The sequence below is a fragment of the Vipera ursinii genome, assembly GCF_947247035.1.
Source record: "Vipera ursinii genome assembly, chromosome: 10".
Lineage (NCBI taxonomy): Eukaryota > Metazoa > Chordata > Lepidosauria > Squamata > Viperidae > Vipera > Vipera ursinii.
The window spans coordinates 2,789,983-2,804,862 of record NC_139520.1 but is presented as its reverse complement, the minus strand read 5'-3'; the positions used below and the strand labels follow the sequence as shown (position 1 = coordinate 2,804,862).

The 14,880-nt window shown below is 41.9% G+C and overlaps 1 protein-coding gene across 2 annotated transcripts in view; it reads left to right on the top strand.

The window, feature by feature from the left end:
* The first annotated feature begins 1,104 nt into the window (after nucleotides 1-1,104).
* GARRE1 (granule associated Rac and RHOG effector 1) overlaps nucleotides 1,105-14,880 on the top strand; it is a 59,986-nt gene continuing 46,210 nt past the window's right edge. The window contains exons 1-2 of one of the 2 annotated variants that reach the window (XM_083370822.1): nucleotides 1,105-1,234; nucleotides 11,961-12,177. The gene's annotated coding sequence lies outside the window, so the exon portion shown is untranslated. The remainder of the gene's footprint in view (nucleotides 1,235-11,960; nucleotides 12,178-14,880) is intronic. The other variant, XM_083370821.1, reaches the window with a different exon arrangement.

The window sequence follows — 14,880 nt, the reverse complement described above, 5'->3', positions numbered from 1 at the left end:
CAATTAATTATGTTCCATCAAGTTGTTATCAACTCCTAGCAACTGCATAGATCCCCCCCCACCCATAAAGGTCTTGCCCCTAAGCTGCTCTTTCAATTCTCCTGTGGTGGACCCATCCACCCTGCTGCTGCTTTTCTCTCTCCTTCTATCTTTCCCAGCATTAGAGCCTTTCCAGAGACTTAGGTCGCCACATAATGTGTCCAAGAGCTCGGTCGTTTGTGTCTCGAAGGACCATAGCAGACAGGTAGTCCTTGACGTACGACCACAATTGAGCCCAAAATTTCTGTTGCTAAGTGAGACATTTGTTAAGTGAGTTTTGCCCCATTTCCCGACTGCTCTTGCAATACTTGTTGTTAAGTGAATCACTGCAGTTGTTGGTAACATGGTTGTTAAGTGAACCTGGTTTCGCCACATGGACTTGGCTGGTCAGAAGGTTTTAAATGGTGATCACGTGGCCCCAAGGTAAATCAGTTGATTTTGATCATGTGACCATGGGGATACTGCAACCGTCTTGTGAAAAATGGTCACAAGTCACTTTTTTCAATGCTGTTGTAACTTCAAACGGTCACTGAATGAACTGTTGTAAGTCGAGACTGCCTGCACTGTGCAGCTGTGCAAAAATGCTCTAAATTAAGAATGCTTTCAGAAGTAGAAGTGTTTAGCTTATTTCGATCAATTAACAAAACGGAAAGAAAACGAACAGAAGAGAAATCCAGATCAATGCTGGGGCTGACCTCTCAGTAAGGGGGAATCTCTCGGTGCCGGACAAGAAACAAGGTCTCGGCCCTCGGCACTTCTAGCCGGCGTCGGGGCTTTCAGAAGAGCGAAGCGCGTCTCCGGGGCTCCCCTGCCCGGCCCCGGCCAGACGCCGCGCGAACCCCCGGCCGGCTTGGAAGGAGGCGGCGCCGCTGAGCCAAGGCAGCCGGGCGGCCCTGGAGGACGTCGGCCGTAGCCGAAGCGGCGCCCGGCCGGGGGAAGCCAACCGAGTCCCCTCCGTGGCTCCCGAGGGCGCCGCTTGGCGAAAAGCGCCGCTCCGGGCGCTCCACCGCTTCCGGCCCCGCCCCCCGCCGCCTGTCAGTCCGGGAGAGGCCCCGCCCCCCGCAGACCCCTCCCCTCCGCCGCTGCTCCTTCGTTTCCGGGCCGCCGCCGCCGCCGCCCAACCGCCGCTCCGGAGCGCAGCCAGCAGAGACCGCGTCGCGGGCAGAGCGCCGCCGGGCCTTCCGTGCGCTGGCAGGTGAGCCAGGGCCGCGCGCGCCAGGGGCCGCCCGCCCTAGGAAGGGGCGCCGCGCCTGACGGCCCTCCAGCCGGGCCGCCGCCGAGCCCCGCGCCTGGGCGGGCCGAGCGAGGCGCGGGTCTGCGGAGGGCGAATCCCGAGGGCGAATCCCGAGGGCGGCGAGTGCGCCTGCGCCGGCGGGGCCCCGGCTCTCCCCTCGCGGCTCCGGACCCTCGGCCGCCGGGCGGGGCGCGAAGCCCGCCGGCCCGGAATGCCCGGCCGGCCCGGAATGGCGGGGCCGCGGCTGAGGCGGCCCGGGGCCCTCGGCTGGCGTTCCCGCGGGTGGACGGGGCCGGAGGAATGGTCTCCCGGGGCCGCTCGTAGTGCCTGGGGCCATTTTAGCTCGGCCTGGCTCGAGCAGGGAAGGGCGCCTTTCGGAGGGGGGGGTCGTGTCAGCGAAGGAGCGGGTTTCCTTGCTTTTGAACCCGGGGAGGAAGCCGAAAGTGTCGTTTTTTGCCGGGCCGTCGATAGTTCATCGGCTGTGATCTCTTTTACTCCGGCGTCCTTTGAGAATCGAGAATGTAATATATTATTTCCAAAGCTTAAATATTTCATCCAATAGTAAAAAAAAACAGCATCTGAATAGAGAGAACGTAAGGAAGGAGCTTCATCTTTTTTTGTTTTTGAACCTTCTTAATATGATTTAATTTTCAGGAAAGACTCCCGATAAGCATGATCCCATCTATTGTAAAATTGTTATTTTTAGGTTACTCCTCAGTCTGATAAATTTGCCATTAAGTTGCAAGGTTATTTCTATATAGAGTTTCAAATTGTTCACGCCACAATATTAAATTGCTTAAGATATAATTTCTTGCTTTATAACAGTATTACAGTACGCATGAAGGTGCAATAAACAAAAGTGTTAAACGTGAAAGCATGTTTAGCTAATGCTGTAGCTTTATCTCATTAGTTTGAATGCTATAAGTAAGATACATCTGTAAAATTGTTTTTAATAGTGCTCATATTTTGGGGTATTTCAGATATTTGTACATAGAATCTGCTACAGCAAATTTTTTAGAGTATAGTAACACATTTATTCTGCTATATTTTACGTGGACTAGAGTCCTTATCAGCCAGTCCATGAATTATCTCAGTTTAGCTGATTTCCTAAGGAATGGGTTCAAAGAAAAAGAAACGGCAAAAATAATTTGAAAATTAACATTATGCAAAAGATTAAGCAGTAACAACTTTAATTTAGGGTTCAGTTGTTTCACACAGGCTGAATTTGGAATTTATTCAAGAATGTTTCTTTAAAAAGCTGTGAAAGGTTAAAAGTTGCCATTTTTATATGTTGTTATTGAATAATGCCCTTTAAATTGTTTCTTTGAATTCAGAATACAGAATTAACCCACTTGTAATTTTCAGATTGTATTTATACATCACAAAACGTGCAGTTTATAAACAAAAGGCATGAGTTAGTACATATTATGAAACTGCATTGTCTTTTAATGCAACTTACCTCACAGTGTGGTAAGGAGAACTGAGAAAAGGAGCTTTATGTGTTATTTGGTATCTTCAAGTACTATAGAAATGATGCACTGTATGAAATGTACCATATGAATAAAATGCTCACCGGTACAAGTAGTCCTTGACTTACAATAGTTGATTTAGTGACTGTTCAAACTTACAGTGTCACTGAAAAAAGTAATTTATAACTCTTTTTCACACTTAAGATCGTTACAGCATCCACATGATGATGATAACTTTATTGTCACTTTGAATGTACACCAATCGGCATACATCAAAATGAAATTTCGTTGCATACAGCTCTCAAAGGGTCACATCCTCCGATATATACTCCTTGTTCGTGGCCCGCTCAAAGTTCACATTGTCCATTTTAGTCTCTAGGGAGTGAACGATGGCAAACAGGACAGATGGAAATGGGGCTCCATGTGGATTAGCCCTCAAGTTAGCTTGTATTGTGACAACCTTGCCTTCTTTCCTTTTTCTGATGCTGACTCTTCCACCCTTTCCTTAAAGAGGCCTTGCTTCTTTTCGCCCCTGGAGCACGCTGCTGCCGCTGCCACCAACTCCTCCAAAAGCCTCTCTCTCTTCCTCTGGGCCTGCCGACAGCCTCATCCAGTTCCTTCGCTCCATAAGCCCCGGGACCTCCCCTCCTCTGCCTCCTCTGGAAACAGCCCTGATTTGCAATAGAATCCATCACTGGGCCAGCAGTCAGATCTTGCTGCTGGTAGAACAAATTCAAACAGCGCCAACGACTTTTAACGGTCTCACCAACAGTTCCAAAACAATTAGAAACTCGCCAGGCCAGCAAAGATTGTCGGTCGTATGTCGTATGTTACCTTAGTTCCACCATGTTGCTCAAACACATTAAAATCTTCCTGATCATGTGGCCTATAGCCCTTACTATCCCTCCCAAAACTATTCACCTTCAAGAGCCAATGCAGCCGCAGCCATTCCAGGCGCCGCCACATGGTCACATGACCAAAGGTGATCGCATGACACATTTATAATGGTTGCAGTGTCTCGTGGTCATGTGATCACCTTTTGCGACCTTCTGACAAAGTCAATGGGGAAGCAACTTACCAACTGCAGTGGTTAACTTAAGAAAATGGGGCAAAATTTGTTTAACAAATGCTTCACTTAGCAACAGAAATTTTGGGCTCCATTGTGGCCATAAGTTGAGAACTACTGAACTGCTCTTCTAGCAGAATTTGTGTTAGATTCGCTATGTGGTTTCTACTTTAAACATATTTTTCCCAAATTCTATGGTATATATGTTTTACATTATGTCAACTTTTGCTTCATTTTTCTGCAGTTGGAAGTAAATTGCAGTATATATGTAAGACTGCTCTTTATTTTTCTGGCAGTTCTGTTCAGTTTTTATATTGCTGAGATTATTGTTTTACCTATGCAGCCTTAATAAATGATGCTGAAATGGCATATATGCCAGTGTTGCAGATGGAAATGCTGACTTCACGTTTTTGGGAGCTGCGGTAGAAGTTGCTAATTATGGAAAGTCATTGTTCGGTCACTCTGGTATGACATGAAGTTGATATACAGATTGAGATCCCAATTGTGCTGTTAGTGAATGGATTTGGACAAGTGACTGGTTGGATTCACACATTGTATTCATCTGTAATATGGCTTGTTTGGCCACTGCTGAGTATGTAATGTGATCCACCAATTAAGACTTGTAAACTATAGTTTATAAAATAGTATAACTCTGGATCCAACTAAGTATGAGAGTTAAGGAATATAGTTAAGAACAGTATGTGAGCCACCTATGTTTTTTTCTTATTTTATTGAAAAGTTATGAAAATGATGGTAGCAGAAGCTTTCATAGAACTTAATAAAAGCATTAAACCTGTAGCATGGCAAAACTTTCAAGAATAGTTTTCTTCTCTAAATGAGCCAGCCCTGTGTGCTTACCTTTATGAAACTATTGTTGAGATGTGCAGTCAGCCTCTCAGAAATTTTTGATGAAGTTTTGTGGCTCCAGGAGATGGCACAGATGTTACCCTGTTCTTCTGGATTCACAGATGTTAAGAATTGTCCTGATTAAAAGGAAGAGAGAAACAAATGACCCAAAGGGCAAGAGTATTGCAGTGTTGTGTAAAGCCATCTTTGCAAACAGCTTATTTTTGAGCATAGATGTCCCACAAGGTATTTTCTTAGTAAATTATGTAACCCTTTGCGTAGTACTTAGTGTTGCTGGTTTGAATAAATATAACTGTCTCATAATCAACTCACATATTAAGCATGATTTATTAATAAACCACAGTTAGCTGGCTTGCCTATTGTGCTAAGATACAATCTGTGTGCTATAGGCTACAGTTGTTAGGTTCACACAAGCTAAACAATAGTCAACAAATCATATTTAGTCAATATAAAGTTCTCTCAACTATGGTTTGTGAACCATGGCTTATGCCTTATTAAAATGTGCTAATGCTATAGATGCAAGAATCTTCTTAGAAAATATAAACTATTGCTGCTGATGTCAACATTTAAAGATATTACTTTGTTTTAGTGTAATTTGTGAATATAACCAGAACTAAGTTAAAACCACCTTACATTTAATGCAATATTTGAACTCAGCATTTATTCAAAGTCTTATTAACTAGGAAAAAAAGCTTAATATAAGGTGTGAACTTGCCATTATGCATGCATCAAAAAACAAGGATCAATAATTTTAGGAGAACTCTTTATGTTACAAAACCTCTTGTAGACAATATTATATTCTGGATCCTACTGTACCTTTATTGCACATTTTCAGGTCTTAAATACACAGTTGATTTATGAAAATGAATCTTATTGATGCATAAGGTTAAAGCAAAAGTGTAAACTTGCAGACCAATCCTAAATTGCAGTTATTCCATTGACCTACCATTATAGTAACAGTGATTATATCATCCTTTTAATGCAAAAAGTACTTGGTAGTATTTGCACACAGAATTATATTTCACTTTCAGGTATTTGTGTTTTGAGACACTTGTTACAGGTAGGCGTTTTCTGTTGATTCTGCATAGGGAAAAACATACTGTTAATAGAGATGAAGTTTGGTAAATGTTATAAATTTTTTGGTTATTGCCTATCCAGAAATGTTAAATAGATAATTATTCCTTAATATAAAAAACAATCCAATTGTTCAAATCATTAGTAAAGTATTTAACCGTGATTAACCCAGTTGGTTTCCCAATCAGAAAAATTCATAAACCTTGGTTTTAAAAATCACAGTGGGTATCTTCATAAAACATACTAAGTTGAAACTAACTGAACCATATTTTAATGAACAACAGAATAAGAGAATAACAGAGTTTGAAGAGACCTCTGAGACCTTCTAGTCCAGGGGTAGGCAACCTCGGCTCTTTTATGACTCATGGACTTCAACTCCCAGAATTCCTGAGCTAGCCAAGCTGGCTCAGGAATTCTGGGAGTTGAAGTCCATGAGTCATAAAAGAGCCGAGGTTGCCTACCCCTGTTCTAGTCCAACCCCCTGCTCAAGCGGTAAATCCTATACCATTTTTGTCAAATCTTTGCCCAATCTCTTCTTAAAAACCTCCAGTGCTGGAGCACCCACAGCCTCTGGAGGCAGGTTGTTCCATTGATTGTTCTAATTGTCATGAAAATTTTCCTTAGTTCTAGATCGTTTTTCTCCTTGATTAGTTGATGAGTTTCCATCCGTTGCTTCTTGTCCTGCCTTCAGGTGCTTTGGAGAATAGCTTGGCTCCCTCTTCTTTGTGGCAGCCCCTGAGATATTGGAAGACTGCTATCATGTCACCCCTCACCCTTCTCTTCGTTGAACTACACATACCCAATTCCTGCACTCTTTCTTCATATGTCTCCTAATCATCTTTGTTACCCTTCTTTGCATTCTGTCCAAGTTTCAACATCCTTTTTACATCGTGGAGACCAAAACTGGATGCAGTATTCCAAGTGTGGTCTTACCAAGGCATTGTAAAGTGGTATTAAAACTTCATGTGATCTTGATTCTATCCCCCTTAATGCAGCCTAGGATTGTGTTGGCTGTTTTGGCAGCTGCAGCACACGGCTGGCTCATATTTAAATGTTTTTCAATACAACTCCATTAGCAAGCTGTGAACTTGGAATTATGATTTCTTACATAAATTATTCTCATGGAGACATGTTGGCCTGATTCACAATAGTCTGTTTAGACACAGTTTGTCCAATTTGCCAGTCAAAATGCTAAAAGCCAAAATCGAGCCAACCATATTATAGCTTAGTTTAATTGATTATTGTTTGGTAATTATTGAGAGGTCAACATTTATGAAAATTCTGAAAGCTTTGCCTTTTGTTTATGAAATTAGTGCAGTACTTCAGATGAGTATAATTATGTACAGATGAGAATACTACATGTATGCAATGACAAAAATGTGAATTTTTCTAAACTTAATGTGATTTAATTGTACATGTGGGCCAGATTAACTCACATACTGAGCTAAAACAGCATAGGACTAAACCGTATTATGGTTTGCGTGATGCAAGAATAAGCATTACTTTCCCTGTTATTTATGTAGTCCTTAAACTGTTAACTGGAGTATAATTCCTTTATTCAATGGCCATTGGCCAAACAAATTCTGAAGCGGAATGATTGTGCTCCAATACAGTTGGGAAATGATAGTCTATAGCAGAAATGTCAAACACAAGGCCCGGGGGCCAGATCTGGCCCGCGAAGTGGTTTCATGTGGGCTGCAAAGCCATCCTGGAAACAGTGAGGGAACAGCCCCCACTGCCTTGGCCCCAGCCCAGCCCAGCCAGCAGCCAATGTACAGTTTTGTGGTGGTCATCTATGCTGAAACGCATTCAGTCTTAGCTCCACAAGGCCGTCTGGAAACAGCAAGGGGCCAGCCCCTGCCGCATCACCCCCACTCCCTGGGCACACGCTGGGGAGGTATCACCCTTTGTGAGGAATGAAGAAATGCACCATCGCCTGGAAGTGGCCAGCACATGGCCCTGCCTACTTCGGGCAGGCTAGGGGCTGGGCAGCGTTGCGGTTCTCTTCAGATTCATGCCACCCGGCTCAGCCTCTCGGCACTGTGAGGAAATCTCCCCGCTGCCTGCCAAAACCGGTGCAGGCTGGGGGCTGGGCACTATTGCGCAGGTAACATCGACTCTCATGCTGTTCATGGCATCCCTTTCCCCAGAGCCCACCAAGCCGGATATGTGAAGTAGGCGAGGGCCCATGTGCTGGCCACTTCCAGGCGATGGTGCATTTCTTCATTCCTCATGAAGGATGACACTTTCCCAGCTGCGTTTCTTGCCTGTTTTTCTCCCCCCCTCATCTCAAATGTTTTCCCATCACAGGAAGGAAGGAAGGAAGGAAGGAGAGAGGGAGGGTCTGAGGGAAGTCCTACCTTAGTCCTTCCCTGCTGCCCTTTCACCATCCCCTTGCCCCCTCCTCCTGGCCTATCCTGGGGGGTCTCCCATCCTATTGCTAAGGAAGCTTTGGATACAAAGCCCGGTCTCCTCCCATGGAGAGGGAGTGGGCCTCCCTCTTGACTTTGCCCTCGTACCCATCATGAGCAACCTGGCTAAGGAGAGCAAGCACAGAAGCAGCAGCCTTGAGAGGAGGTAAGTGCAGCTGGGCACCCCCTTGGGGAAGTGGGGCTGGGCTTAGTGCCGCGGGTGCTTGAGGGCTCTGCATTTGACCTCGGTGCCGCCGCCAAACCCCCCCCCCTGGCATGGTCTGAGAGGAACAGTGAGGCTCCTCCAGTGGACCATGCCTTGGCACTTGCCCTGGTCCCATCTCCTTCTGCCAGAGACCCTCAGATCGGTCCCACTCCTGCCCAGGCCCCCATAGGCACCCTTGATCCGAACAATGTAGAGCTGGCCACGCCCAGCCGGTAGACCACATGCAGCCCAGCCAGGCCCACCCAGTAGGCCGTGCCCACCCTGGCCACCCCCCCCCCCCCCGAGCGCAAGCACAATGCTGATGCGGCCCTTGATGAAATTGAGTTTGACACTCCTGGTCTATAGAATTGCTGAGCTGAGCCCCATTGCCTATATGACAATTAACTTTTAAGATAGCATGAGAAAATAGAGCAGTGACTTTCCTGTCTTAACACAAGGGGGTTAGCAGTTTGTGCATACCTGGCATTGTTGTTTTTAGTGATATTGTTCAATAAATGTTAAGAATAAGTTTACTATATTTTGTGGCTTTGCAAATTTATGGTTGTCTTTTCAGAATTTTTAAAGCTCTTTGGCTATACTATACTACACGAGCCAGAAAGAGGGCTGAGAAAATATCTATCGACCCCTCACATCCTGGACACAAAGTGTTTAAATTTCTCCCTTCAGGATGCCGCTGTACTGCATTGCATGCCAAAACAACCAGACACAAAGACAGTTTTTCCCCCATGCTATCTCTCTGCTAAACACATAATTCCCAAAGCACTGTTTTATGCCTAAGGATACCTAACCATGTAGTAGGACTGTTCTATTCTTCTCATCTTTCTATTACCTACTCCTTTCTTACGATTATCACTTTGTTGGCTGTATCTTATGATCTATGATTGTATCTTACGATTTATCACTTTGTTGATTGTATGTACACTGAGAGTTTACACACCAGAGACAAATTCCTTGCGTGTCCAGTCCATTTGGCCAATAAAGAATATTCTATTTATGTTTGAAGACTGTTTTGACTGAGTAACACAGCTTTGATTTAATTCATATGGAATTAATGAATAGATCTTCAAGTAGTTTATAGTTATCTTTCAGCCTTCAGATTTTAAAGCCAAAACTAATTGCAGTTTGATTTTCAATTTTTTGAAACAATTATCTTGAAGTAAAGGATATTTATTTTGGTTATTTAGATTTTCAAACAGATTTGGTTCACAAATGATTTATTCTTATAATTTTGCTAACATTGATACGGGTAGAATGCCTCAAGCTTAGAAAAGCATTTACTAGGAAAGGAGACAAAGATGGAGATATAAGGATTTCTGTGTGGATTGACTCTAGACCTGTCTCTGTAACGTACTAAGATGATAGATAGATAGACAGACAGACAGACAGACAGACAGACAGACAGACAGACAGATAGATAACCTTTGTCATTTTTTTACTGTGGGCACAATAGCACACATTAAAAATGAAATTTAGTTGCTCTCAAAGTGTACACATACATAACACTCATTTAAACATACTATATACAATAGTAGTATACAATAGTATTTATATGTTACATATAAGTAACATATAAATATTAATCACTGTCCATCTCAAATACGTAACTGAAGGAGGAAGCTTGAGAGTTCACAAGGTTAATACTGTATGGAACAAAATTGTGACTGAATCTGGATGTTCTGCTTTGGATGCCACAAAGCCCCCTCCTCCCAGAAGGTCATTTAGGTCACAAGATGTAATGTCGCCTATGACACATAAAGTATCATGAGACAAAATTGGGTTCATAGAGAGAGCTCTGTAGCGAGTTTTATCTTGACTTTGTTGTTTTTCTCTAGGCCACACTAGGTGTGGGTTGGCGTGCTGGCTGAGGAATTCTGGAAGTTTAACTTGACTTAAAGCTTTTACCGATACCATTGCAGGATGTAAGCTGTTCCGAGTAAAGCTGCCTTTTGCAATTGACTTATGGTGAATTTGTCAGTCTTAATGGTGTTCAAGTGGTGCTCCAGTTGTTTCGGGATTGCACCCAAGGCAGCTATTACTGTTGGTGCTAACTTTGCTTTTTTTTGCTAGAGTCGTTGGGTTTTGTAGGTCTTTACATTTTGTTATATTTTTCATTTCCCTCTCTTCTGTTCTGCTGTCTCCAGGTACTGCCACGTCCACTATCTAGAGGTTTTTTGTCTTTTTATCAATAATTTTTAAGTCTGGAGTGGCAGGTTTGAAGTCTGAAAGCCCTAAGTGCTTTAGCTTCTTAATTTTCTATGATTTTCTCTATTATATGGTCCCACCACTTTTTGCTTGCAAGCAAATAATATTTCTTGCAGATCTTCCAATGGAGTATTGTTGCTACTTTGTCATGCTGTTGCATGTAGTCAGTCTGTGTAATGTTCTTGCAGCAGCTAACCAGGTGGTACACTGTTTCTTCAGCTTCTTTGCAGAGGTAGTACTTACTATCTGTTGCTGTCTTCTCAGTTCTGGTTTTATATCATTTCTTCTTAAGGCTTGGTCTTGTGCAGCCAGAATTAGTCCCTTGGTCTCTTTCTTCAACTTCCTGCTCTTAGCGATTGCTTTGTCTTATTATTGTCTACTTTCCCTGCTATTTTTTTAATCTACTGGGCCTGTAATGCTTTGTCTTCCCATGCCTCCATTCTGTTCTTTGTTCGATCTTTCTTGTAGGCCACTTTGGTTTCTCCAATACTTGTAGGCCTTCCTGGTATACTAGCTTCAGTGCATTTTCTTCACTGTCCTTCAAATATTCTTCCAATTCCCCTATTTTCATCTTCATCCATCTGATGTAAATGCAACATTTCACGCACAGCCATTTGCCTTGGTAAGAAGAGTCTGTGAGGATAAAGGGCATTATTTGTCCTGCTGTTTCTATCCAGGGCCCTTAGTTCTGCTTGAGTCCACTTCTCTATTGCAGCTGTGTAATGATTGGAATTGCCCAGATGTTGATTGCCTTGATGCTGAATTTGGACTAAGATCTTCACTCTCTTGATATATTCATTTCTATTTTTTTTACTTTATTATGCTTCATGTTATCAGCTTGAAGGATGCTCAGGTATTTACAGAGATTGTCTTCATCCAGACTCGATGTTATTTCCAATGGGCATCTTGATTCCCTCAGTTTACACTAATTTCCCCGTTCGATGGTAAGAATATCTTGGCTGTATATATGAAGCGTGTTGAACAGCGATGCTGTTTCAGATGGTGTTTTTCCATATAGCTTCAGACTGTCCATGTAAAGGAGGTGGGATAGCCTGGCAGATGTTTTTGATGTTTGATAACCATGAACTGAATTATTCAGTATTGTTAATAGAGGAATCAGTGCAATGACAACAGTAGTGGCAATAATGAGTCTCTTTGGAAGATTCCTCTCTTGATATTAACTGCTTCCATTCTATCACCCTGGACCAGCAACTGTGTCTTCCATTGTGCCATTGAATTTTGCACAAAGCTTCTGATGTTTCTACTGACTCCTGTTATTTCTAGGTGCTTGATTATCCAATCATGTGGTAGGGAGTTGAATGTCTTCCTGTAATTAATGCACCCTACATTCTTGGTCTCCCTTCTCTTGCAGTTTTCCAGAATCATCTTGTCAATTAGGAATTGGTCTTCTGTACCTCTGCTGTTTGAGTGGATTCCTTTCTGCTCTGGTGGAAAGAGCTCATTATCAACTAAATGCTGTTGGACTACATCAGCTGCCACATCTATTAGCAACTCAAACATTGTTGATAAGCAAGCAATTGGCTGTACTTTTCTGGTGCTGCCCCTTTTTCTGGATCTTTCATTATCAGGTAGGTTATTCCAAAGTTAGCCACTCTTGAATTTCACCTCCTTGTAGTACATTGTTAAACTGCTTGGCAATACATGGGTGTACATTAGTCACATGTTTCAACCAAAATTCATGCAATTCATTTCACCTGGTGCATTATTAGGTTTATTTATATTCTATCTTTATTTAGTACAATTCAAGGTGGCACATAAAATTGCTCCCTCCTTACTATCCTCACAAGTATTCTGTCTTTGATTTAGGGTCTGAAAGGTAAAAACACAATTTTACTTCTTTAGTACATTAAAGCTGAGCAAAATGGCACACTTGGGTTCAGTTCTAAGATATTCTGACATGCTTTGTGCAACCTAATAATTTGACCTGTGTTGCTTTGCAATTTGTTTTTTGGTTTTATGACTTTAAAAATTATCATGACCTAATTAAATCATGATGTTTGCCTTGTATTTGTGGCTGAATATGTAATCTGATTAATGTAGTCAAACTGCCAGTGATTAATTTCTGATTTTATGGTAAAAAAGTATGTTGCATTTTGTAGTGAAAAACTGGTGTGACTAAACAAATTTATAATCAAGATAAAAGGATTTTTTCTTTAAAATCTGAGCAAGTAAAATGTTTATCTTTTACTTAAGTGATTTTTATTTTATGGCATAATTAGCTTTAATCAATGGAATTTAACTCATTTTTGCCTGTTCATTTCAAAGGATATACATTTGGTTAACTTAATAGGATAAAGTTCCTTTGTTACTTTCTAGTTTTCTAATTTTGGATAAGAAGTCAGGTGAGCTCAGACTATGTTCTTGTGTGGTAAGAAATGTTGAGCAAAATTAACTCAATCTGATTATTAATTTATTTAATAAGTTAAATATATGGAGCTCAACAGTGAAGATACTTAACAGTCATCAAATATGTTGAGGATTGCAGAAATGGTAAATAAATGAAAATATATTAGAACAGGGTGCAAGTTCATTTCAGTAAGCAGTGCAAAACTTGATCATGATGCGGGGGGCAATGGCTCTGCGGCTAAAGATGGTGAGGAGGAGTGGCTTTTTGGCTCATTCATATGTGGTTTGCGTTTTCTCTCAGACTTTTAACTAAATATTAGGGTGGATTTAAAAATGTTTTAGTGGATCTTTAAATGCACTTTAAAAGTAATATAGTGGGTTTGTTAATAAGTCTGAAAATAAGATTGAAATTTTTCTGAGTTACCATTATTCCAAAATGATAAGATAAGACAACCTTTATTGTCATTTTTACATTAAAAATGAAATTGTGTTCTCTGCTCTCAAAAGTGTATGCATACATAACACACATATAAACATGCTATACACAACATATGTATATACCTACACCCTTATGTATAAATACATATATTAATCACTGTTAACCACTGATAAGCTAAGATTTGAGAAATGTATATGTCAGTTGTTCATTTACGCAGAAAAAAATTCCTTAGCACAATTACCATATTCATGCAAAATGATAACTTGGATTTGAAAAGAATTCTCATTTCTTATTCAGAATGGTGGGCCTATATACAGTGGCTGATTTGTTCTCACTTGGCTTCTTCTGTCAGTGGGTGCAACTTACAGTGCCCACAAACTTTCCAGGAAGAAAGAATTTAATGTTGCATTCTAGCAAGGGCTTCAGGCATTCTGCTCCCAAACAAGCCAGTAATAATTGGAAATCAATGTAGACCCTAGCATTAGACACCAACTTGGTGGTAAGTAACTACAAAGTACAGATGGTCCTTGCTTACCAACTATTTGTTTAACAACTGTTCAAAGTTACAGTGGTCCTAAGAAAATAACTTTATGGTCCATTTATTACCCTCACAATGTTCCTCAATCATTTTATTGCCATTATGGTCACTGTGTTGTTTTGTGCCTGACCTATGGGCTTCCCTTTTTTCCCCCCCTGCATATCGAAAGCAATCCAAGCATGACTGCAACCTGGGGCTGAGGGCTGCAGACACACCTGAAGACCCACCTATTTGAAATAGCTGGTCTGGCCTGACGGGGGATTAAGGGTTTTAATTTGTTGTTTTAGATTTGTATTACTGTTTTTAACTGGGCATGGGTTTAATCTTTTTTAATTTTTGTATTGTCTTTTTTATATATGCCCTGTGAACCGCCCTGAGTCCCTACCAAGGAGAAGGGCGGTATACAAATTAAATAAAACTTGAAACTTGAAACTTGAAACATTATGCAAACAGCTTACAGTACTCTCTTGAGATCTTCTCCAATCTGTTTGCTCTGCAGGTGGTTGAGGAAGCAAGTGATTTCTATAGACCTGAGGTCCCCAACCTTTTGGGCAGTAAGGACCAGTTCCATGGAGAAAGGTTTTTCTGTGGACCAGAGGGTGCGTGGTTTTGTGTGCTGCCTGCGTCTTGCGGATGGGACTTTGTTTGTGCAGCCCAGTTGCTGGCATGCTGTGGCCTGGTACTGGTCCACGGACCGGTGCTTGGGGACCCCTGCTGTAAATCATAAGCCAGATATATTTCACCTGATAAAATGTTTAAGAGGAGGAGAGGCCCTGCTTTTTCAGTCATCTATCTTCCCCCAACTTTTGTTTAAATTATTTATCTTTTATTTATGACCATCTATCTCACCCTGTGTGACTCTGAAAGATACTCATGGACTCGTAGCTCATTGCAGAACCAGAGACTGTGATGTAATGGAATGAGGAAGAGATGCTTCCTGGGAAATAA